We start from the raw sequence: 25,405 nt of genomic DNA, 5'->3' as shown, positions 1-25,405 counted from the left end.
ATGAGGGAAATTAAAATGTGTTTTCTCCTCATATAATAATCACACAGAAATTAACAGATGTTGTGCAGTTTATCACGTCACTAATATTAACATAATTACATAATTACATGTGTTAACCAACACCATCAAACTTTTAGTTTCATCATTAGAAACACATGAAACAAGTCAGAGTGTTTCAGGTGGAGTGTCGAGTACATTTGATCAGATTTTACTGTCCATTCACAACTTTGTTCACAATGATTCTTTACAATTAAAGCTGCAGACGAGTCAATGTTTTCTGTTTCTTACATTTCACTAATAGTTCTGGATTTTATTGTAACAAGAGCCAGAATTCAAAACAACACATGACAGAAAGTACAAGTCAACGCAATTTACACAATTTAATGGAAGAAGTTTCAAATGTAAATGAAGAATCTTTTCAATCAGTTTGAATCATTTTGTACAAAGTTGACTGATGAATTTATTACAAGAAGCTGAAAGATTGATGTGACTGTGATCCTGTACAGACTCAACTGTTCAGCACTGACAATGTTTCTGTGACAGGAGGAGACTCTGCACACTAAACACCACACAGACTCACTGAGGAACCAGAACTGGACCTGAAGAGTCCAAATCCAGGATAAAGAGGTTCAGTGAATGTGGTGTTGAAGGTGTGGAGGTGGATCAGTGAGTCAGAGGAGACTCTGTAGAAGGACAGAGTGCCAGCAGGACAGTCCACATACACTGCTACTCTACCAGAGGAGGAGGAGGAGGAGGAGGAGGAGGAGGAGGAGGAGGAGGAGAATGTTTCTCTGTTATTGTGACAGACATAGTAACGACCACCATCAGAGCACTCCAGACTCCAGGACTGATCATTCCATCCAAACACAGAGTCTTCACTGTCTCCTCTCCTTCTGATTCTTCTGTAACTCACTGATATAGTAAACTCTTCCTCTCCACTCGACCTCCCAGTAACAGCGACCAGTCAGACCAGTTCTACACAGCAGCTGAGGACCCCCGGACTCAAACCTCTCTGGATGATCAGGATATGACTGATCCTTCTCCACATGTGTCATCTTCCTGTTGTTGTCAGACAGTTTGATGTTTCTGTCGACTGTGTTTGTGTCGACTGTGAGCTCACAGGAATCTGATGGAGAGAAAAAGACACAACACAGCTGCAGTTATTAATGTGTCATCAGTGTGATGATGACATCACAGATGTGAATGAGTGATGTCACAGTGTTTTCATGAATGAAAGTAAAAAGACACTCACATCTCCACAGACCTGGTGTCAACCATCGGACTCCAGCAGGCTCCACCCTGAAAGGAGGAGGGGGGTCAGAGCAGCACATCCTCTTTCAGCATGCAAACATGGACATGACATGACTCTCATACACAGAAACACAATCTGTCCATCAGGCTGCTTCTCCCTGTTCTCCCTGAACCTCTTCACCTCTGCCACTCTCCTCACACACTGAGAGTGAGCCACAGGATGTTGGTGTGTGTGAAAGAGGACCACAACATCTGAGAACACACACAAACCTCCTGTTGGATTTATCACTTCATCTTTATTTTATTGGATGTTGTTGCTGTTTCCTGTGGGCGACCTTACGCTTGCTGTTTGATCCAATGTCAACTTGTGCTTATGTTTCTATATTATAGGACTTTTGTATTTGGACGTCAGAACTTTTGAGGTCCGATTCCTGTTTGAAGCTTGGAGGGCTTTTCTGAATCTCAGCTGCACAGTCTGCTTTTTGTTCTTGCTGTGTTTCTGCTGCTTTGTTTTACTGTGTCAAAGAAACAAATACAATTTATATGTAATAAATCCATTCAGAAAACATTGGACGTTGGTTCCCGACCTCTGCCACAAAACCAAGTGACAGAGACTCCCAGACTGTTTCCCTCCAGAACCTCACAAGTGTCACTGAAGCTGTTTGTGATAGAAACAGTTTCATGGTTTCATGTGTTGACATGTTCATGTTACTATAGTTTGGTGCTGGATTGATATCTGATGTATATTACAGCAGTAATAGTTACTGTGAGGAGAACTTCATGTCATGTTTGATGCCATTAAAAGCAGAAACTTAAAATGTCTCTTAGTCTGAAATCTGCTGTGGTGAACATGATGTGTCCAGTCAGTGTTTCCCACAGGATTTTGTGAGACTGTGGTGGGTGGATGTACGGGGGTCCATGTTCCCCCGGAAGATTTTTTTAACATTTTAAAGTTAAATGCATCAATCTGGTGCACTTTGAAAGCAAAATTAAGAGGCTAGATCTATGAAGAACTGTGTGCTCTTGTACACAATTTAATCACAAACACATTGGTTGTATAGATACAAATGGTGAAAACACAAAATCAACTACAGCATACATCTGAGCCATCAAAGAAATGAAGCAAAAGTGGTGACCTGTGTTGAATTAGTTCATTTTTTAGTTTATCTTTTTAGTAAATAATTAAACTGTAGGCTAAATTGTAATAAAAAACGAAATGGATTCGGAGGGTACATCATCAGTTCATCATTAGTTGCAGCCTTAAGGGGAGAAATGGCAGGCAAAAACATTTTGGGCTATTTTGTTTCCATAACATGTCTTCTTTCAGACTAGTGGAAAGAAAACATCCAAAATACACATTTATACAACTCTCCCTACATTCCATTCATGGCAACGATACACAGACAGCCAGTGTTGTTCACGTTACTTTTAAATAGTAATTAGTTATAGTTACTAGTTACTTCTTCCAAAAAGTAACTGAGTTAGTAACGGAATTACTCCAATATAAAAGTAATTAGTTACCAGGAAAAGTAACTCTTGCGTTACTTTCTTTTCTTCCCCTTTTGAGCTCGACATTGATTTTAACGTACTCTACATCTATGTATTTAGTAAATGTCTTTCTGCATGGTGGACCGGCTCCTGCTCTCCCTGGTATTTAGCCAATGAAGGAGTCTGAGTCAGCTGTTGATAACGGGAGCATGTTCTCAACAACATACCTGCCTATCATTGCATTCAGTTCAGTCTGTGTCACAAGTTTCAGTGAAGCTGGAGCAGAAACATCCAGCTGTAGCTGCTCGGACAGCTCTGTGTCCTTCTGTGTTAGCAGAGCTCACGTTAGCCACACCTGCTGTCATCATCAACAGTGTCAACAACGGAGTTTTTGGCCACTAGTGTTGTAGAAGCGTGTGCAGTTGAGAGATGCTTCATTAGATCAGAGTTGCTTAAAACGGACGTGGACAAAGGAGATTAAAGTAGTGTCTGTACTTCCACTTTGAAAACGTAAACTTTCCCTCTGGACTCGCCATTTCTGCAGCTCACCTCTGCTAGTTTGCTAGCTGTGTGGTTTGTGTGTAAACCGAACACAGCCTGTGATTGGCTTACGAACTCTCACTCTACCTTAGAGAGCCAATCATCACCTCTGCGGTTGTCCCGCCCCTCCCTCCTGCCTCACCGGAGAAAAATAAAGCAGCCCTGCTGCTCCGGTGGCTGAGAGCCGAGTTGGATGACTTCAATGAGAAACTTCAATTTGTAGCGCGTTACATTTTATAGTCGGTAACGGGCAGAGCCGACTGACCTGGATTGAGAGATGCTTTGCTGAAGCGCGAAACCCAAGTTACAGATCTTTTATGTTATTATGAGAAGTGTACGAATTTTTTCGGTTCACTCTGAGACTGTGGCGGGACAAATTAGACCATGGCGGGCCGCCACAGTCTAAGTAATTAATGGGAAACACTGCCAGATGTGACCAGAGGAACAACTGAATATGAAGCCAGGAATCTGTCTTTCTTTCTGTCTGTCTGTGGTTCACATGTCTCCAGAACCGTTCATCCAATCTACTTTATACTTGGCAGGTTTGTTGCTGAGGACACAAAGAAGTGCAGTGTTCAACTTGAATTCAATGGTAGAAGTTTTTAGGGCTGCATCAACTAACCCATTAAATCAATTATAAAAATAGTTGCCGACCAGTTTCATCGCGGATTAGTTGGTTTATGTTGTGATGCAGACGCTTTGACACGGAGCGAGCTACTTCACTTCATAGTAGGGCTGGGCGATGAAACAATAACGATATCTATCGCGATAAACAAGTGATCAATATCAATAGAAAATATGTTCGATAGAACGTTCGATAATTTCACTGAACGCCGTTAGAAACAGGTGATCTGCGAGCAGCGAAATACAGTGTGAGGCCGGACAAGAGGATTATGCATGCAACTCTCTTTACTTTCGATGAAAACAAACTTGACAATTTCAGACACAGACCGTGGAACCTCCATATATATATGGATACGGAGGTTCTACGGTTGAGAAAATGTAGTGCCAAAAGAAAGGGCGGTCTGACGGCGATGTAAAGCGTTGTGAATTTTCTCTATACAACGTACAATGCAATAATATAGACTTTTTTAGGTGGGCCTTGTTTTAGGTGGTTAAAATTCTCCTCCAAACTGTGGCTGCGCTGATCGGTGATTACGGAAGGGAACAGATTGACTACAGATATGTACTTTATATGAACCCACTTCAAAAAACCCAAACTATCCCTTTAACATACTGTCAAGCAGCAATGTCAGCTTCTACACTATTTTGTCGCTTTTTTTTTTCAAAATCTCACCTGTAGTCACCATTTAAATGTTTATTTTTCAAATTTGTCTCATTTGAAATGGGTAAAAAAAATATATCAATAATTGTTGATATCGACTGATATGAAACACTTATTTTGTGATACATTTTTCAGCCATTTCATCCAGCCCTACGTCATAGTCAAAGACGTAGAGCGGAAAATACATCTGGAAAACAATTCAGTGCTGCAGTACTTGTCTCCTACATTGGGGAGCAGCAAGCCAGCCAATGGCACGCCTCGTGTAGCTCAGGTGATTAAACAGGAAGCTACTCAGAGTTCTGCTGTCTCCTTTCTGAATCGGCTCCATTCCACATTTGCAACATAGTGGAGGCCACGGAGGAACAAAAACTACAAACATTATAGAAGAGAAAAGTGCACGAACCAAGTCATCAAAAGTGTGGCAGCACTTTATATTAAAGTCTTCAAAGAAAACAGCTACAAGATGTGCAGAGCTGATCTCACATGGCCCGGTAGCACCACATCACTGAGACCTGAAGAGAAAGCAGGTCGGAGCCACTACGGGTGGAGGAGACTCGGCACGGTGACTTAGTAAAGGTTTCAAAGCCAGAAGCTGTCTCCACTGATCCGTAGTGTCTGTCCCTTTAGTCACTTATTGTTCAGAGTTTTAATGAGCAGCAGGATTTGTTTGTTGGACAGGCTGACTGACAAAAGTTTGGACAGGATGAACTTTTGGAACCGATCCACTTCATCCATTAGTAAACCTGTTGTTCCTGCAAACACAAGATTAGGGCCCGGCTACATTACAGGTTTCAGTTTAACAACCAACGTTTCAGACAGAAACAGCTTCCGTCTGTGCTCTCAGGTCTGTGATGGATCAGTGACGCCCCCTGGTGGGTAATTAGCTGAAGTATGCTCAGAGACACTGGAGGACATCAGAGGAGGTTTTAGAGTATTTCATGTCGTAGTAAGAGATCGTCTGAAGTGAAGTCTTAATTTCTTCACATAGAAACTTGAGCACATCTGTTCTGTTAAAATATATATTACATGTCCTGTTTATTCTCAGTGCATGGCTCAGGCTGCATTCAAAACATACATTTATCTTTTTATTTCTTTTTCTATATTCAAATTCAAAATGTCTTTATTGGCACGAAACATGTCGCCAAAGCAAGAAAAGAAGAAGAACATTGTAGTGGAAAAACTAGTAAAGTAGATCAAACACAACATAGATATAACTGTAACCAAAGCTGACAATAACAGCACAACACTAAATAATAAGTGTCATCACATATAACATGAACAACTGTCAGCTGACTGTCACTCACTGTCCCTCAGTTTGTGGCAGCAGAACATAGACTGCTGCTGGATCACAGCTCTTTGGGTTCTCCCCTAGTAGGACTGTTCATGTTTCTGCATCTACTGGCTCAACAAACCCTTTGTAATCTGTTAGATGTTTAACATGTAATCTATTACATGTTTAACCTGTGTTTCTCTAATATGTTTATACTTTTCACATGTTGTGAGGAAGTGCTGCTCTGTTGTTGTTGTGTTTTATTGTACAGGCCTGATCTGTATTTGCTCTTTACATCAGCAGATATGAACTAAAACAACAAGGCGTGTACTGAGTTCACTGAGCTTCATGTGAATTGTGCTACTATGCAAACTGATATGATAAAATATTGTGTCTGTCACTTCACAAAGAAACAAGTCAACATGGTGACTACGTTGTGAGGAAGGACGCCCCATGACACCACAGCCAGCAGCTGTTCTGACTGATGGTATCCTCAGTATGCTGCTAACACACATGTGGCCACTATCAATGGTGGAGGATGAAGGAGTGCTATGTGCACTTTAGAAAACAAACTATATTTTACTTTTGCATTCTTCATGTAACAAACATTTTAGAGGTGTGAATCTTCACCGGTCTCATGATTCCATCACGATTCAGCTGTCAACGATTCTCGATGCATCTCAGTGTTCGTCATCCTCAATGATCTATATCACTGCACAGGGCTGTCAGTCCACAAAATAAAAGTTGCATCTTATAAATGATCAAACAAAACCTGCATCGATCTGCAGCGTCTTTCACGTTTGATTAGGCTCCTTCTCTGCATCTTGACGCATCTTATAATGGAGACATTACATCACCTCTAATATATTTATGTTGCTTTCACAATTTGAAGTTGTTTGAAATTGAACTGAACAAGACTGAAGGGGAAAATGTGAGAGAAATGTTTTATTCTTTTAATAAAATGCTAGAAATGTAAAAAAACTAAAACTTTGCTTTTGTCTTTAATTAATGGGTTATGAAAATAGTTGTTAGTTGCAGCTCTATAACTTGTGACAACAAACACTACTCTGTGTTGTGTTGGTAGGGAGTGAGTCTCTCTGGTATGTGACAGAGCTACGAGCACGTTGCTGCAGTCACAGTAAAGTGCTGCTGTTATTACTGTAGTCGGACATAAAGTGTGTGGATAGACTCAGTTAGTGACTGAAACCATGTGTTGTTTGCTGCCACAGAAGATAAATTAAAAGTCCATTCATGCAAAGTTGTCGCGCCATCTTCCTGCGTTTAATAATTCTGATAAATCCTTCACAATAAAAGTCCTGCATTATGCAGTTATTTCAAAGCTTTTATTTTGAAACAGCAAAATCAGGAAACATTGGATTTCCACCAGCAGAAGCTTAACACGACTCCAGAACAGCTGAGAGTGAAACTGATTCAAAGTTTAAAGTTTTTTGTCGGTGACAGACGCTCTTTTTCTGGCAGAAATGTGATTTAGAGTCGGAAGGACGAAAGAGACGACAGACGGTAGGACAGATGCTTCTCCACCTATAACTGCAGTATTTTTTTCCTCATATAAGCTGACAAAGACAGTTACAGTTACTACGTTGCATTTGTTTGGTCCTGTAATGTTGCTTTGTTTGACATTTCCAATTATTTATTTGAGTGAAGGACCGACCTGCGCCGATCAGTGCCGGAGCTAAATTTCACCCCTAACCACCCCCGAAAAATTCTCACAGAGGCGGAGAATTGGCGCGGCAGTGTGAATGTGGCTACTGACTGTCTGTGGCTGCAGCAGGACTCTACATACCTGAGAGTGTCCAGTCTCCAGCCTGGATCCTCCAGTCGAGCAGAAAGCTGCTTCACTCCTGAGTCTCCCGGATGATTGTAGCTCAGGTCCAGCTCTCTCAGATGGGAGGGGTTGGAGTCCAGAGCTGAGGCCAGAGAAGTACAGCCTTCCTCTGTGATCAGACAGCCTGACAGCCTGCAGACACACAAAACAACACACATCACACATCAGCTGAGAGTCCTGATGATTCAGTGCACATCTGTGTTTAAGAGTTTAATATTTATTATATTCATCATCTTAGTTTTCAATAATTTACTAATCAGCAATGAACACAGAGTCTAACTGAAGCTGATGGAAATGCAATTTGGTCTGCGAATATTTGGTCATGAACCAACAAATTGTACAGATTAAAATAATGATGATGAAAAGTGAGACGATCACCAAAGTAATTACAGTTCATCCTGAGGGGAGCATGAATGTCAAAACCCACATGACAACCCATCCAATGGTTGTTGAGATATGCAAGTCAGGATTAGTGCAGAATAGACTGACTGACCCACATTTTAAATATATATATAGATTAGCGGTGTCATTGGTTTTGTATTATTACTTTGATGAGTGAAGAATCTGAAAAGTTGTCAGACTGTGAACGCTATCAGAACATCACACTCCTGTCCACACAGATGTCGTCTCACCTCTGTTGTGGCTCTGTTCGAGGATCAGAGGCAGAATGAAACCGTTCCCCCATTCCACCTTTGTAACTTTCACACCTACAGTGAGGTGGAATATGGACGCAAGATTCCTGCCTTGAAGAGGCAGTGTAGTGGGGCTTCTGTCCGGTTCTGCACGAGGTTTCTACCCGTTAAAAGGCTTTTTTTCTGACCTCTGTGTCAAGTGCTTGCCCATGGAGGAAATGTTGGGTCTTTTAAATAAATTGAATTATATTAGGAGTGTGATCAAGACCTGCTCCAATTGTAAAATTACATAAAATAATGAAATAAAATAAAGAATCCTGACCTCAGAGTTTCAAGTCCACAGTGTGGACTCTTCAGTTCAGCAGAAAGTAGCTTCACTCCTGAATCCTGCAGGTTGTTGTTACTCAGGTCCAGTTCTCTCAGACTAGAGGACTGGGAGCTGAGAACTGAGGACAGAGCTTCACAGCTTCTCTCTGAGAGGTCACAGACACTCAGCCTGAAGTGTGAACAGTAAAAAAAGACATTTACATCATTTATAATGACATTGTAGCACATGTGAACTTGCTTTCTGTTTTACTCTAAAATGTCAGATATGAAAAATCACCAAGACTAAATCTGGACTAAACAGACATGAAACAATAATAAGCAGCATACTTTCAAAACACAAGAGTTCTGACATGAGAGAGAGAATTGAATTCAAACATTAAAGAAATACAAAAATAGTTTGAAACAAACTATGGACTATCTGACCTGAGAGTTTCAAGTCCACATTGTGGACTCTCCAGTCCAACAGACAGATGCTTCACTCCTGAATCCTGCAGGTTGTTGTTGCTCAGGTCCAGCTCTCTCAGACTAGAGGACTGGGAGCTGAGAACTGAGGACAGAGCTTCACAGCTTTTCTCTGAGAGGTTACAGTCACTCAGCCTGAAGTGTGAACAGTAAAAAAAGACATTTACATTATTTATAATAACATTGTAGCACATGTGAACTTGCTTTCTTTTTTACTCTAAAATGTCAGAGATATGAAAAATCACCAAGACAAAATCTGGACTTAACAGACATGAAACAATAATAAGCAGCATACTTTCAAAACACAAGAGTTCTGACATGAGAGAGAGAATTGAATTCAACATTAAAGAAATACAAAAATAGTTTGAAACAAACTATGGACTATCTGACCTGAGAGTTTCAAGTCCACATTGTGGACTCTCCAGTCCAACAGAGAGATGCTTCACTCCTGAATCCTGCAGGTTGTTGTTGCTCAGGTCCAGCTCTCTCAGACTAGAGGACTGGGAGCTGAGAACTGAGGACAGAGCTTCACAGCTTCTCTCTGAGAGGTTACAGTCACTCAGCCTTAAGTGTGAACAGTAAAAAAAGACATTTACATCATTTATAATAACATTGTAGCACATGTGAACTTGCTTTCTGTTTTACTCTAAAATGTCAGAGATATGAAAAATCACCAAGACTAAATCTGGACTAAACAGACATGAAACAATAATAAGCAGCATCTGTCTATAAAAGCGAGAAATCTCTGTCTGTCTGTGTTTGTGTGTGTGTGTGCGTGTGTGTCAATTATCTCTGCGGATTAGACTGACCTGAGACTTTCAACATGGCTGCTGCGTGGTTCAAGGGTGTGCAACTTCGCATTTGTTTGGACTGCAATGATACCGTTAATAAATTATTACATAAATGCTTTACAAATTCCGCAGCATTGTCCACCGGAGCAACCACAGTCATGTGCGCACCAGAGCCAATCACTGCACACCGTAACCACGCGCGCACCAGAGCCAATCACTGCAGAGCCCACCGCGACCCCCCCCACCCTAAGAAACAGGCAGAGTTATACCTGCAGCGGCGCGAGCTGGACCGGGATTTTGCCGGCGGTTCGGTCCCGTTCTGTTCTGTAAACTGACTGTTGTGGATTAATGAGACTAAAAGAGTCCGGATCGAGTCTGTTTGGGTCTGAGGAGATCCGGAGACGCGCGGACAACAAAGTGGAATCAGATCTGTGGATGTTCGTGTGTAGCTGCTAGCCGCTGGCTACACGGCCCATCTCCCGAGGCGACGGACCGGAAGCATCGGCACATCCAAAACCAGACCTAGGGTAAATAATGTCCGCCACGCTTTTTCGCGAACATTGCCGTCACGTTTGCTTTGTGTCTGGTGCAGGAAGAAAAGGTAAAAACAGGCTTATGTCACGAAAGTGTCCAAGCAGCAAGTTTGGTTGTTGAGGAACAGGAAGTTGTGGGAGGGACGTAGGCGGATGATTGACATGCAACGACGGTCGGTGTACAGACAGCGATATTGAGAGTTGAGAGATGTGTGACATTTAGCGTGTTTGGAATGTGTAGTTAGTGGGCGGTTCGGTGCCGTTCTGTTCTGTGCATCTAAACTGACTGCTGTGGATTAATGAGACAAAAAGAGTCCGGATCGAGTCTGTTTGGGTCTGAGGAGATCCGGAGACGCGCGGACAACAAAGTGGAATCAGATCTGTGGATGTTCGTGTGTAGCTAGCCGCTGGCTACACGGCCCCTCTCCCGAGGCGACGGACCGGACCCACCAGCACGTCCAAAACCGGACTTCGGGTAAATAATGTCTGCCACGCTTTTTCGCGAACATCGCCGTCACGTTTGCTTTGTGTCTGGTGCAGGAAGAAACGGTAAAAACTGGCTTTTGTCACGAAAGTGTCCAAGCAGCAAGTTTGGTTGTTGAGGAACAGGAAGTTGTGGGAGGGACGTAGGCGGATGATTGACATGCAACGACGGTCGGTGTACAGACAGCGATATTGAGAGTTGAGAGATGTGTGACATTTAGCGTGTTTGGAATGTGTAGTTAGTGGGCGGTTCGGTGCCGTTCTGTTCTGTGCATCTAAACTGACTGCTGTGGATTAATGAGACAAAAAGAGTCCGGATCGAGTCTGTTTGGGTCTGAGGAGATCCGGAGACGCGCGGACAACAAAGTGGAATCAGATCTGTGGATGTTCGTGTGTAGCTAGCCGCTGGCTACACGGCCCCTCTCCCGAGGCGACGGACCGGACCCACCAGCACGTCCAAAACCGGACTTCGGGTAAATAATGTCTGCCACGCTTTTTCGTGAACATCGCCGTCACGTTTGCTTTGTGTCTGGTGCAGGAAGAAACGGTAAAAACTGGCTTTTGTCACGAAAGTGTCCAAGCAGCAAGTTTGGTTGTTGAGGAACAGGAAGTTGTGGGAGGGACGTAGGCGGATGATTGACATGCAACGACGGTCGGTGTACAGACAGCGATATTGAGAGTTGAGAGATTTGTGACATTTAGCGTGTTTGGAGTATATAGTTAGTGTGTTCTGTATTGTTTGGTTTAGTGAGCAGTGGAGTCGTTTTTTTGTTTAATGAGGAGAAGCTGAATGTGGAGCAGGAAGTGCAGCTCTTCATTCAGCTGAAAGGACCTCAGGCAGACCTGAGCATTGCCTGCATTTGTAATTTTTTTAAATGTATGCACATATTTAGATAAACAACAATTTATATTTGCATTAAAAGTAAAAAAAAGAAAAGAAAATTGATTGTTAAACATATTTGTGGTTAAAAAATCAAACTTTTTGTACTCGGATTTCATGTTTTTTTGTGATTTTAGGTCCATTGTGTTCATACAGTATGTCAAAATAAAAAAAATAACTGTACAGTATAGGAATACACTTTTCTTACGGGCACTGCACTAGTACTTTCAAAACACAAGAGTTCTGACATGAGGAAGAGAATTGAATTCAAACATTAAAGAAATACAAAAATTGTTTGAAACAAACTATGGACTATCTGACCTGAGAGTTTGAAGTCCACATTGTGGACTCTCCAGTCCAACAGAAAGTAGCTTCACTCCTGAATCCTGCAGGTTGTTGTTACTCAGGTCCAGTTCTCTCAGACTAGAGGACTGGGAGCTGAGAACTGAGGACAGAGCTTCACAGCTTCTCTCTGAGAGGTTACAGCCACTCAGTCTGGATAAAGAAAAATGAAGTAAATTATTTCTATTTAGGTCAACAACAGCACAATAACTGCATTCTGAAAAAACCTCTCCACACTTACAGAGCTTTCTTGGAGGCTTTGACCACTGGCAGCAGCCTCAGAAGAGCCTCCTCTGAAGCAGAGTATTTCTTCAGGTCAAACACGTCCAGATCTTTTTCTGATGACAGTAAGATGAAGACCAGAGCTGACCACTGAGCAGGAGACAGTTCATCTGTGGAGAGACGTCCTGATCTCAGGGACTCTTGGATCTCCTCCACTAGAGAACGATCGTTCAGTTCATTCAGACAGTGGAACAGATTGATGCTTCTCTCTGGAGACAGATTCTCACCGATCTTCTTCTTCATGTACTCAACTGTTTTCTGATTGGGCTCTGAGCAACTTCATATCTGTGTCTGCAGACCTCGTAGGAGAGTCTGATTAGTCTCCAGTGAAAGACCGAGGAGGAAGCGGAGGAACAAGTCCAGGTGTCCATTTGGACTCTGTAAGGCCTCGTCTACAAAACTCTGGAGATACTGTGTCAATGCAACTTCGTTTTTTCTTGCTTCAGACTCCTGGGAGTTGATGAGATGTGTTGGGTCAGATTTGTATCTAAATAGTTTAGACCAACGGGATGTTGACTGCTTTTCTTCTACTGGCAGATTGACTCTAGAGTTCATGAATGTCAGATGGACATGAAGAGCAGCCAGAAACTCCTGAACACTCAGATGGATGAAGCAGAACACTTTGTCCTGGTACAGTCCTCTCTCCTCTTTAAAGATCTGTGTGAACACTCCTGAGTACACTGAGGCTGCTCTGATATCGATGCTACACTCTGTCAGGTCTGATTCATAGAAGATCAGGTTTCCTTTCTGCAGCTGATCAAAAGCCAGTTTTCCCAGAGACTCAATCATCTTCCTGCTCTCTGGAGTCCAGTGTGGATCTGACTCAGCTCCTCCATCATACTTGACCTTCTTCACTTTGGACTGAACCACCAGGAAGTGGATGTACATCTCAGTCAGGGTCTTGGGCAGCTCTCCTCCCTCTCTGGTCTTCAACACATCCTCCAGAACTGTAGCAGTGATCCAGCAGAAGACTGGGATGTGACACATGATGTGGAGGCTTCGTGATGTCTTGATGTGGGAGATGATTCTGCTGGCCTGCTCCTCATCTCTGAATCTCTTCTTGAAGTACTCCTCCTTCTGTGGGTCAGTGAACCCTCTGACCTCTGTCACCAACTCAACACACCCAGGAGGGATCTGATTGGCTGCTGCAGGTCGTGTGGTTATCCAGAGGCGAGCAGAGGGAAGCAGTTTCCCCCTGATGAGGTTTGTCAGCAGCACATCCACTGAGGTGGACTCTCTAACATCAGTCAGGATGTCAGTGTTGTGGAAGTCCAGAGGAAGTCGACACTCATCAAGACCGTCAAAGATGAACACAACCTGGAACTCTTCAAAGCTGCAGATTTCTTTGGTTTCAGTGAAGAAGTGATGAACAAGTTCCACCAAGCTGAACTTTTTCTCTTTCAGCACATTCAGCTCTCTGAAAGTGAATGGAAATGTGAACTGTAGGTCCTGGTTGGCTTTGTCTTCAGCCCAGTCCAGAGTGAACTTCTGTGTTAAGACTGTTTTCCCGATGCCAGCCACTCCCTTTGTCATCACTGTTCTGATTGGTTCATCTCTTCCAGGTGAGGCTTTAAAGATGTCTTCTTGTCTGATTGTTGTTTCTGGTCTGTGTGGTTTCCTGGATGCTGTTTCAATCTGTCTGACCTCATGTTCATCATTGACCTCTGCAGTCCCTCCCTCTGTGATGTAGAGCTCTGTGTAGATCTGATTCAGAAGGGTTGGGTTTCCTGCTTTAGCGATCCCCTCAAACACACACTGGAACTTCTTCTGAAGGTTAGATTTAAGTTCACACCGACAAACTGCAGCAAGATGTTCTAAATGAACACACAACAAAAAAGATCATTAAGTTATTTATGAAGAAAATATGTCAATCCCCCCCAAAGATTGTATATATGAACAGATTCATCATCAGACTTCAGTAATTGTCTCATTGATCCATCATGTAAATCTTTAGAGAAATCCTCTTACTGCTCTGCAGACGGTCAGCCAGCTCCTCCTGCTTCATTCTCCTCAGGAAGTGAAGTGTGATCTTCAGAAATGCCTCTCTGCTGCTCCTCCTCTGCTCTTCATCCTCACCGTCCAACACCTCCTCATCCTCCCTCTGACTCTTGGAGCATTCTGGGTAATCTGAACTCAGAACCTTCCGGACCTTCTTCAGCTCGTTCTTCACAAACGTGACAATGTTCTCCTCCAGCAGCTGAAACAGAATATCATGTGAATGACAACATTTAACATCAGATCCATGTTGGACAGATTCACCACTGGTCTGTAAAGTGCAGCATGGAGATTATTGTGAACAGACTGGATGTAAAAGTAGTTGTTGTTCATGTACAGACCATAAATATGGAGTCCAGGTGTGTCTGATGTTGCTGGACAGACGGACCTCTGGGAACCTCTGAGCTCTCCTGGTCGAGTCTGTGGAGGAATCATGAAGAATCAGTCACATTGTGTCTGCAAAACTTTGAATCTGATACCAAAAAACTAAATTACTGGTTTGTGTTTCATACAAACTCTATTCTGAAATTTATTTTGTCTGATTTGTGTTACTGTCACACCGCGGTGAGGGCTGTCCTGTCTTGGGTTCTTTGTCTTGTGAAATTCATGTTTTATTTCGAAAAGTAATCCTCCTCTCATTTCAGGTCACTTGCCCTTCCTCCTGTGTCACCGGTCTGGCGTCTCCCCTGATCCCTGATTGTCTCCACCTGTGTCTTCCCTCCTCATGTGTATATAGTCTTTGTCTTCCCCTGTCTTCGTTGCCAGAGTATATCGTTCGTCTCGTCGATTGCCCAAGCCTTGATTTCCACAGCCAAGTATTACTAAGTATTGCCACGCTTGTTTTTCTGTTTTCAATTGCTTACCTCTTTAGAAGAGTGATTTTCATTTTGCAAAGTTTTGGTCAGCTTGTTTATTTTTGCCTGCTAGTCTTGATTTCATTGTCTATTTGTTTCCTCCCCTTGGAGCGCTTTGTTTTGTAATTTTCATAGCTCTGTGTAGCGTAGTTTAAGTTTTCGGCCTTTTGCCTTTTGTCCTCTTTAAGAGTGAATTTTCTTTGAGTAACGTTTATAGATATTAGAGTTTCAGGATAGTGTAGAATTTTGCTTGTTTTTTCATCCTTCGGGATCGCCCTCTGTTGTGTTGTGCTTTCTGCATGTTTTCCGCCTGTGCGGGCGAGATCAGTTTTTTCATAGCCTTTTGTGTTATCGCTTTGTCTGAAGGGGAAGCGGCTGAAACCAGAAATAAAGCTTGTCTTTACCGTTTCTACTCTGCACCTGAGTCCTCTCCTTTGTTTAAGTCTGACAGTATACTCTGGCCAGAAATGGACCCAGCAGAGATGGAACGGCTGACGGAGATTCTGCGCACCCAGGAGGCACGCCTTACACGCCAAGAGGAGTTTCAGACGGCCATGGCCGCGAACATGGGCCATATTTCCTCCCAGCTACAAGACCTGCTTGGACAGATTGCTCGACCAAGTGTCGCAGTCCAGGATCCGACAACGCCCGCCCCCCCAGTGCCGACTCAGCCGGTTAGTGGGGCCGGTTGTAAGTTAGCTCCCCCCGCTCAATATACCGGAGCACCGGGTTTATGCAAAGCATTCTTGATTGACTGTTCCATTCATTTTGAGCTCATGCCCCATGCATTTCCCACAGATCGGGCCAAGATAGCCTTCATGCTTTCACATTTGACCGACAGAGCCAAGACATGGGCTTCTGCAGAATGGGGGCGGGGCTCAGCGATCTGTAACTCAAAGACTTTCAGGCTGCTCTAACCAAAACTTTTGACCCGGTTACCTCTGACAGGGAAAAGGCGCAAGAGCTGAGCAGCCTGAAGCAGGGCAGTGGATCCGTCTGCGACTATGCCATCCGCTTCCGCACCCTGGCAGCGGAGAGTGGGTGGAATGCCATGGCGTTGTACGACGTTTTCCTGAAGGGGCTGGCAGCCCACATACAGGACCTCCTTGTTCCTCTGGAATTACCGGCTGACGTGGATTCCCTCATCGCGCTCGCCATAAGGACGGACAATCGGCTCACTCAGCTTAGACGGCAGCGAGAGGAGAGACCAGCAGCTATGGGGAGGCCCTCGCGTCCACCTATGCCGAACTGGTCGGCTGTTCCTCGATCGCCGCTGGCGCCACGTCACCCCCCCCCCCCCGCAACGAGCGAGAGGAGGAACCCATGCAGCTGGGGAGGGCTCGACTAACACCAGAGGAGCGACGAAAACGGCAGCTGGAGGGAAGGTGCTTCTACTGCGGAGAGATCGGCCATCTTGTCAGCTCCTGCCCAGCCAAGGGATCCCAGGTGGTGACTCACGCACCAAGCTTAAGCTCGGCGCCACGCACACTCACAAGAGTTACTGTAATACATCGTACCGCCACCAATTTGGAAGCATTCATCGACTCAGGGGCAGATGAGAGTTTAATGGACTGGGGTTTGGCTAAAGGTTTGGGACTTAATTCAGAACTGCTAGCTAAACCCATCAGGGCTAGGTCGCTAAATGGGAAGGAACTATTTGCGATCACACACATCAGTGAGCCCGTTCACATGCATATTGACTGCCACAGCGAAAGAATTCACTTTTACTTGATCAACTCGCCCTCCCACTCTCTGATCCTGGGACAGCCATGGCTGGTCCAACATAATCCACGCATTGACTGGGGAACAGGAAAGGTCAGAGAATGGGGAATGAACTGTAGCGCGAACTGTGTCTCCTCTGTGGATCAGGGCAAGATTGTCACAGAGATTAACCTTTTTTCTGCCAACCCTGTCACAGACCCCGAATATCCGGACCTGAACCTGGTTCCTCCTGCCTATCACCACCTCCAGGAGGTTTTCAGCAAGACTAAAGCCCTGTCACTCCCACCTCATCGTCCCTATGATTGCGCCATAGACCTGATTCCCGGCTCTACTATTCCGAAGGGTCGCTTGTATTCCGTCTCGGGACCAGAGCGGGAAGCCATGAGGGAATACATATCCGCGTCACTTAAAGCCTGCCTGATTCGTCCCTCCTCGTCACCCGCCGGGGCGGGATTCTTCTTTGTGGGGAGGAAAGACGGGTCCCTAAGACCCTGCATTGATTACAGTCCTCTTAACGACATCACAATAAAGAACCGCTACCCCCTTCCTCTCATGTCTAACACCCCCAGTGGCCACTATGAATACAGAGTTATGCCATTTGGTCTTACTAATGCTCCGGCTGTGTTCCAAGCTATGATTAATGATGTACTGAGAGACTTCCTTGACCACTTCGTGTATGTTTATTTGGACGACATCCTGATTTACTCTCCTGACCTCGACACACACCATGATCACGTGACCCGAGTTCTTGAAAGACTGTTAGAAAACCAGCTGTATGTCAAAGCAGAAAAGAGTGTGTTTCATGCCGATACCGTCTCCTTCCTGGGCTTCATAGTAGCTCCTGGAAAGGTTCAGATGGACCCGGCTAAAGTTAGCGCTGTAGCAGATTGGCCTACACCCGACAGTCGCAAGAAGGTTCAGCAATTCTTGGGATTTACTAACTTTTACAGGTGGTTTGTCAGAGGCTTCAGCGCCATAGCGGCTCCTCTCCATGCTCTTACCTCCACCCAGGTGCAGTTCCACTGGTCTCCTGAAGCAGAAAGGGCGTTCCAGATCCTCAAGCATCGCTTCACTACAGCTCCTATTCTCACCATGCCAGACCCTCAACGCCAGTTCGTGGTGGAGGTGGACGCCTCCAGCGAGGGAGTGGGAGCTGTCCTGTCCCAGCGCTCAGAAAAGGACGGTAAAATGCACCCATGCGCCTTCCTGTCACGACGGCTGTCCAAGGCTGAGCGGAACTACGATGTCGGCAACCGGGAGCTGTTGGCTGTCAAGCTCGCCTTGGAGGAATGGAGGCATTGGTTGGAGGGGGCTGATCATCCGTTCATAGTCTGGACCGACCACAAAAATCTAGAATATATCCGAAAGGCTAAGAGACTTAACTCTCGCCAGGCCAGGTGGGCGCTTTTCTTTAATCGCTTTTCCTTCTCTCTGTCTTGTAGGCCGGGGTCCCGTAACATCAAACCAGACGTCCTGTCATGATTATTCGACCCCGAGCCTGACGCCAAGCAACCTGAAACCATCCTGCCACTGAACCATGTGGTAGGAGCAGTGACTTGGCCAATAGAATCTGAGGTAAAGCAAGCTAATGGTGGGGCCCCGTCACCTAGTGGATGCCCTGATAATTGTTTGTTTGTTCCCCCTGAGCTGCGTCCACAGGTGATCCATTGGGCTCACACCTCGCTGCTTTCATGTCATCCGGGAGTGACAAGAACGAAGTACGTCATTTCCCGGCGGTTCTGGTGGCCGTCTATGGAACCGGAGGTCCGGGAGTACGTCGAGGCATGTTCGGTCTGCGCACGGAACAAGAAATCTTCCAGGCCCCGCATGGGACTTCTACAGCCGCTCCCGATCCCCTCCAGACCGTGGTCCGACATCTCCGTCGACTTTGTCACAGGGCTCCCGGTCTCTCAAGGTAATACCACTGTTCTCACAGTGGTGGACAGATTTTCCAAAATGGCACGATTCATCACATTGCCCAAGTTACCCTCTGCCAAAGAAACAGCAGAGGTCATGATGACTCAAGTTTTCAGAATCCATGGTTTCCCAAAGGACATTGTTTCGGACCGGGGGCCCCAGTTCGTGTCCCGGTTCTGGAGGGAGTTCTGCAGACTCATCGGGGCCAAAGCCAGCCTGACTTCGGGATATCACCCGGAAGCCAACGGCCAGACCGAACGCCTCAACCAACAGCTGGAAACCGGCCTCCGGTGTATGGTCTTTCAGAATCCCTCTACATGGAGCAAACACCTGGTCTGGGTAGAGTATGCTCATAATTCATTGCCCACATCAGCCACTGGCCTCTCACCATTTCGCTGTGCTCTCGGTTATCAGCCTCCGCTTTTTCCAGACAATGAGCTGGAGGTATCGGTCCCCTCCGCCCATGCCATGGTCCGACGTTGCCACCGCATCTGGGCAGCCGCCCGCCAGGTACTTGTCAGACAGGGGGACAGAGTAAAGAAGGCAGCAGACCGCAAGCGATGGCCTGCTCCCCACTACCAGCCCGGCCAAAGGGTGTGGCTGTACGCCAAGGACTTACACCTCAAGGTCTCCTCCAAGAAACTGGCACCACGCTTTGTTGGCCCTTTCCCAGTCTCCAGACTCGTCGGTCCAGCAGCAGTCCGGCTTCGTCTGCCCCGGTCCCTCCGAGTTCATCCCACCTTCCACGTCAGCCAGGTAAAGCCAGCCAAGGAGAGCCCCATGGTTCCAGTCGCCACTCCTCCACCACCACCGGAGGTGGTCGACGGAGGTCCGGTGTACAAAGTCAAGCAGCTATTGGCTGTACGGGGCCGGGGCAGACAGTTTCTGGTAGACTGGGAGGGCTACGGGCCGGAGGAAAGACAATGGGTCCCGTCGCGCCACATTGTAGATCACACCCTCATTGACGACTTTTACAGGGACCATCCTGAACAGGCTGGGCCGTCAGGTGCCGGCCCTAGAGGGAGGGGTACTGTCACACCACGGTGAGGGCTGTCCTGTCTTGGGTTCTTTGTCTTGTGAAATTCATGTTTTATTTTGAAAAGTAATCCTCCTCTCATTTCAGGTCACTTGCCCTTCCTCCTGTGTCACCGGTCTGGCGTCTCCCCTGATCCCTGATTGTCTCCACCTGTGTCTTCCCTCCTCATGTGTATATAGTCTTTGTCTTCCCCTGTCTTCGTTGCCAGAGTATATCGTTCGTCTCGTCGTTTGCCCAAGCCTTGATTTCCACAGCCAAGTATTACTAAGTATTGCCACGCTTGTTTTTCTGTTTTCAATTGCTTACCTCTTTAGAAGAGTGATTTTCATTTTGCAAAGTTTTGGTCAGCTTGTTTATTTTTGCCTGCTAGTCCTGATTTCATTGTCTATTTGTTTCCTCCCCTTGGAGCGCTTTGTTTTGTAATTTTCATAGCTCTGTGTAGCATGGTTTAAGTTTTCGGCCTTTTGCCTTTTGTCCTCTTTAAGAGTGAATTTTCTTTGAGTAACGTTTATAGATATTAGAGTTTCAGGATAGTGTAGAATTTTGCTTGTTTTTTCATCCATCGGGATCGCCCTCTGTTGTGTTGTGCTTTCTGCATGTTTTCCGCCTGTGCGGGCGAGATCAGTTTTTTCATAGCCTTTTGTGTTATCGCTTTGTCTGAAGGGGAAGCGGCTGAAACCAGAAATAAAGCTTGTCTTTACCGTTTCTACTCTGCACCTGAGTCCTCTCCTTTGTTTAAGTCTGACAGTTACCTGAAAGTCATTTATTGAATATTTTGTGGGTTGATTTTACGTGATTAACGACACAACGGCCTAAATACAAAGAAACTAGTAAATTCATCATTTGTAAATATAAGCTATATTCATGTCAACATGACTTGTGGGAATAAAAAATATTTAAAGTCTCCGTTAAAATGCTGCATGTGATTTTAGACATATTTGTAAAACTTTATTATTTTTGCGTATTTAATAAATATTGTAAAACAGTGAAATGTTCTGCCTTCAGTTCATATCTTTGTCTCAAGTGTTTAAACTATATTTAAGAGATCAGAAAATAAGTTATTTGTTTTTATATATTTTATATCTAATCAGCGGATATATCAGTTATCAGAGTTTTTTACTCCTTGATATGGGTTTTGGTACCGGCCCCATGAAGTCCGGATGGGTCGGGCCCTTGTAACATCAGATATAACACACAGCCCTTCCTCTCCTCAGCAGCAGGACTCAGATTTCAGCAGGAGGTGAGTCACTGCTGTTTGTCCACAGGAGGAACACTGTCCTGTCAGAGCTGTTTAGGGATGGACATGAAGAAATGTGGACCTGTCCTTTAATACTAATCCTGCTCTGACCTCCATCATCACTCTGAGAACATGAAGACCATCAGGACAACTGGTCAGACTGGATTTAATGAGGACAAACATCAACAGAGAGCAACAGGACAACAACTTACTGTCTTTCTGAGGAATGTTCTTGTTTGAAAATAATCTCTGCATCCTTTGACCAGTCACTCTTGAGGGAAACACAGCTGGGCTCAGGTCCAGGTTCAGGTCCAGGTCCAGTAGAGGCTGGTCTCCTGTTGGACAGAGAAGAAGACCACCAGAGATGTTAATTCACTTTCTAGTCTTCAGACACAGAAGCTTCTGTCCATAAAATAGTGGAAAACATCAGGAATAAACCTTTAGAGAATATTGGACCAAACTAATTCAATAAAGAGAAATGAAGAGTTGAAGACTGGTTCTATTGGGCAGCTTTCTAAAGTGAGAAGATACATTTAAGTGAAGAAGAACGAAGCTGAAAATAAACATCAGGTTTCAAAAAACATCTCCACAGTTTAAACATGATTCAGTCACATATTAATGTTATTAACAGCTCACCTCTTTACAGCAGGAGGTGGTTGTCCTTTAAAATTAATGAGAAGATCATTTGACTGGTCACTCTTGAAGGAAACACAGCTGGGCTCAGGTCCAGGTCCAGGTCCAGGTCCAGGTCCAGGTCCAGTGGTTTTAGAGGGAGGGCCTCCCTCCTCTCTGTCCTCACACTGATTCATGCTGCTCATCTCACACACACTTTCATCTGGAGAGGAAACACAAATCATTCATCTGCACATCAACTGAACATTAATTGACTATTATTCATTTCAACGATGAAAATTTGAACATAAAACAATTATTTCTCAACAAGAAGTATAAAGTGACCTTTGAAAAAGAGAGAAAGGACAAAATGTTTGAAACATTCAACAAATAAAATGAAAATGTTAAAAACTAAGATGAGCTGCAGAATTACACAGCGCAGCTCCTGATTGGTCAGTGGTTATCAGTGGTTTAATGGACTAAATTCAAGAGGTGTGAAGCAAAGATTACACAGCAACACACACACCAATGAAATTATTATTCTAAACAACGTTTGGCTCTAAGAAACTGCCAAGTGTTCTCCACAACTTTTGACATCTTAAAGACCAAACGACACAGAGTCTTCACTTGGCAGAACAGGAGGGAGAAACTGAAAACTAACTATGAATTAAAGTCTGTCAGACAAATATTTGCCTTTAAAATGTCGTGGAGTAGAAATATAAAGTTGCATAAAAAGAAATATTAGAGCCTAAATACAGTATTTGAGTAAATGTACTAAGTTTCAATCCACCTCTGTTGATAATAATCATTTAAAACTCTAATAGTTTCTATTTATTAACATATTTACTGTTATCTGAGTTTGTTCATAAATATTTCACTTGAATGTATTTAATGTCAGAAAAACATCAAGAAAAATAAAGACACTGATGTTTTATTATTATTATTATTATTATTATTATTATTATTATTATCATTATTGCTGTTGTTAATAGACAACCAATACTTTGCTAGTGTGCTTCTGTTATTACATCTAACATGATTTTACCTGCATGTGATAAATCAACTGCATTCATTTTGAGTTCAGGGAGAAAAATGTCTCGATATCGAGCCTAAAAATTATTTCTTGTTTATGTGAAAATATATTACATATATTCATATATATGTGATCAATAAAATATTAATGCTTGTAAGAAAAGAGTTTTCCAACATGTTTTTTATGTAGTGAATCTTTTACAGATTCTGCTCGTCATCTTACTCTGATACAAAGAGCAGCGATCTGAGTTTAACCTCATGTGTGACTAAATGTGTTACAAGCTCAACAATACAATATAATATAATATATAATATAGACCTATGTCACGAACATTACACTTGTTTACTTTATGGTTGCGAGTGTGCTTCACCTGTGTGACGTAGCTGAGGTCTGAGGTCACATGACGTAACACACCGCGGAGTAATAATATGAATAATGAGAAGAAGTTAAGCTTCTACAGTGAAACTCTAAATACTCAAAGATGCTTAACCAAGGTAGTTAAACTGTCGTCAGTCTGTGTTGGCTGTGTTTCAGTAAGTAAGCAGGTATCGGCACAAAATGGCGGATATTCTTATCGGCAGTTGTTTCTCCGCCGTCGTCCCGAGTTTAAACTTAAACGAGTTCGTCGAGAAATAAACGAACGAGCTTCACTTTTTGTGCTGTTTCCGGTGTAACAATGAAAAGTAGAGCTTGTGTTAGCGAGTCGAACATGTCAGATTCATTACATTACCTTCAGCTGGAGGTTCAGATGGCCAATACAGGTGCGCAGCACACCTGTCAGAGAAAGTGAAACTAACCTGTGAGGAGGAAACAGCCAGAGAGGCGTGTGACTGACTGGGAGTCTTCCTGTTAGACAGAGGGGGCTGCAGCACGACCCACAACGAGCTAACACATGCCGAATTTACAATAAGGCTCAAATAATGAAGAATCAGTCACAAACAGCGTTTCTGGGCGTTTATAAAGTGTCTCCCAACTCAAAAACTCACTAAATGGAGAGATTTCATCAGGGAGTCTGGGGGTTCACATGTTCAAACTGTTAGTGACGTCGCAACAGAGGCTTTCTGGGTATTGAAGTTCCAATCAAGAGTAGAATGTGTTGGTCAGAGTGTTTTCACAGCTGATGTGGACACGATTCATTATTAAATACGGCACATTTTCAATGAATATCCTTGAATATATTTGTCTGTGTGATTTAGCTGCTGTGATAAAAAACAAATGTGTTTTTATCACACTGGAACAGAAAACCCTCAGACTATAAAATCTGTGATGATGCTCACCTGGTTTCCACCTTTTTACATGGCAGCAAAGAAGCACGAGATGGAAGCAGAATTCAATTAAAAAAATTTAACACATGTTTTAAAATGCTTTCTCCACATATTCCTAACTATCTGGACCTACTTGTTAATTCGGCAAGGATTATAAATACAATATAACCAGACTCTCTTAACAAATCGTCTGTTTATAAGAGTTGTTGAGTGAGGAGAAACTTTATAGACTTTGTGAAACAGCTACGACAAATCCTTAATCATTGGTGCCTTCTTGTAAATTCGGCTTTAAAATGCAAAACATTAGGATGTTTATTTCTTTGTAAAACGTGTCAGTTTCCACCAGCCTACATTAAACAGTAACTACTGTAATATGAGCTACTTCTTAGTCATGTTACATATAAAGAAGCTTTGTTATAAGATCAGTTCAGGGCTGGATGAAGAGTCAGAGCTGTCAGACTGAGAGCGCAGGACACGAGATTCACCACAAGAGGGAGCTAAAGGGCAGCAGAGCAGAGGAGAAGCACCACAAGACACAGAAACATACAAACTTACTTGTTTACATTTTCTTTTTATGTGTGATTTGATTCAGAAAGTGCTCCAGGAATTATCATCAGGAGGGTTAAAAGCTTTAATTTCTCCTTTTTGTTCATGATCTTATTCTTTGTGTGTTTGAAATGAACCTCATCTGTATCTACCCAGAGCTGCTGTTGGATATTAAAGGGTAAATTCAACTGACAATATGTTTTTATTGTATTTATGGGGGGCGGGACTTGATAAGCTTTGGCTTCTCCCGCTTTTCCCTTTCGGCCATGTGTATTGTATTATTTGAACAATGATGAAATTTGATGTTTATGAACTGACATGCCCGAAATAAATAAATAACAATAGGAATTCATTCCTTATCTCTTCAGCTCCGTGCTGATGGAGAATCAGGTGAAGTGTCGTAGTCCACAGAACATCTCTGGAGCTCAATTAAACTTTGCTGAATTAGTTATCAGAACTTCCTGTTTGCAGTGTGCCTGTGGATATACACGCTACTGTCACCAGATTACTTTCATACTGATGGAAACTTAAAAATGTGAAGTTTCTGAGGCAAGTTCTGCACATGAACTTCTTTTAAAAGCATTTCTAAGTGGATTTACAGACTCATCATACCAAAATGATCATGAAGATGAAGCAGCTGCTTAAAACTTTCATTAAAAAAACAAAATGAAATAAAGTTTGGGGTCTTTCGTCTATGATGTTAAAAAAAAAGAACATTTAAACCTTAGACACAGGAATTTATCACAGGAATGAACAAATAATTATAAAATCTCTTC

At 43.7% G+C, this 25,405-nt stretch overlaps 1 pseudogene; it reads right to left on the bottom strand.

The window, feature by feature from the left end:
* Positions 1 to 616: 616 nt before the first annotated feature.
* On the bottom strand, positions 617 to 13,441 carry LOC115576512 (ribonuclease inhibitor-like; annotated as a pseudogene).
* Positions 13,442 to 25,405: the final 11,964 nt, after the last annotated feature.

This window comes from Sparus aurata, chromosome 24 (assembly GCF_900880675.1).
Source record: "Sparus aurata chromosome 24, fSpaAur1.1, whole genome shotgun sequence".
Taxonomy (NCBI): domain Eukaryota; kingdom Metazoa; phylum Chordata; class Actinopteri; order Spariformes; family Sparidae; genus Sparus; species Sparus aurata.
This window is presented reverse-complemented; position numbering and strand designations above follow the sequence as displayed.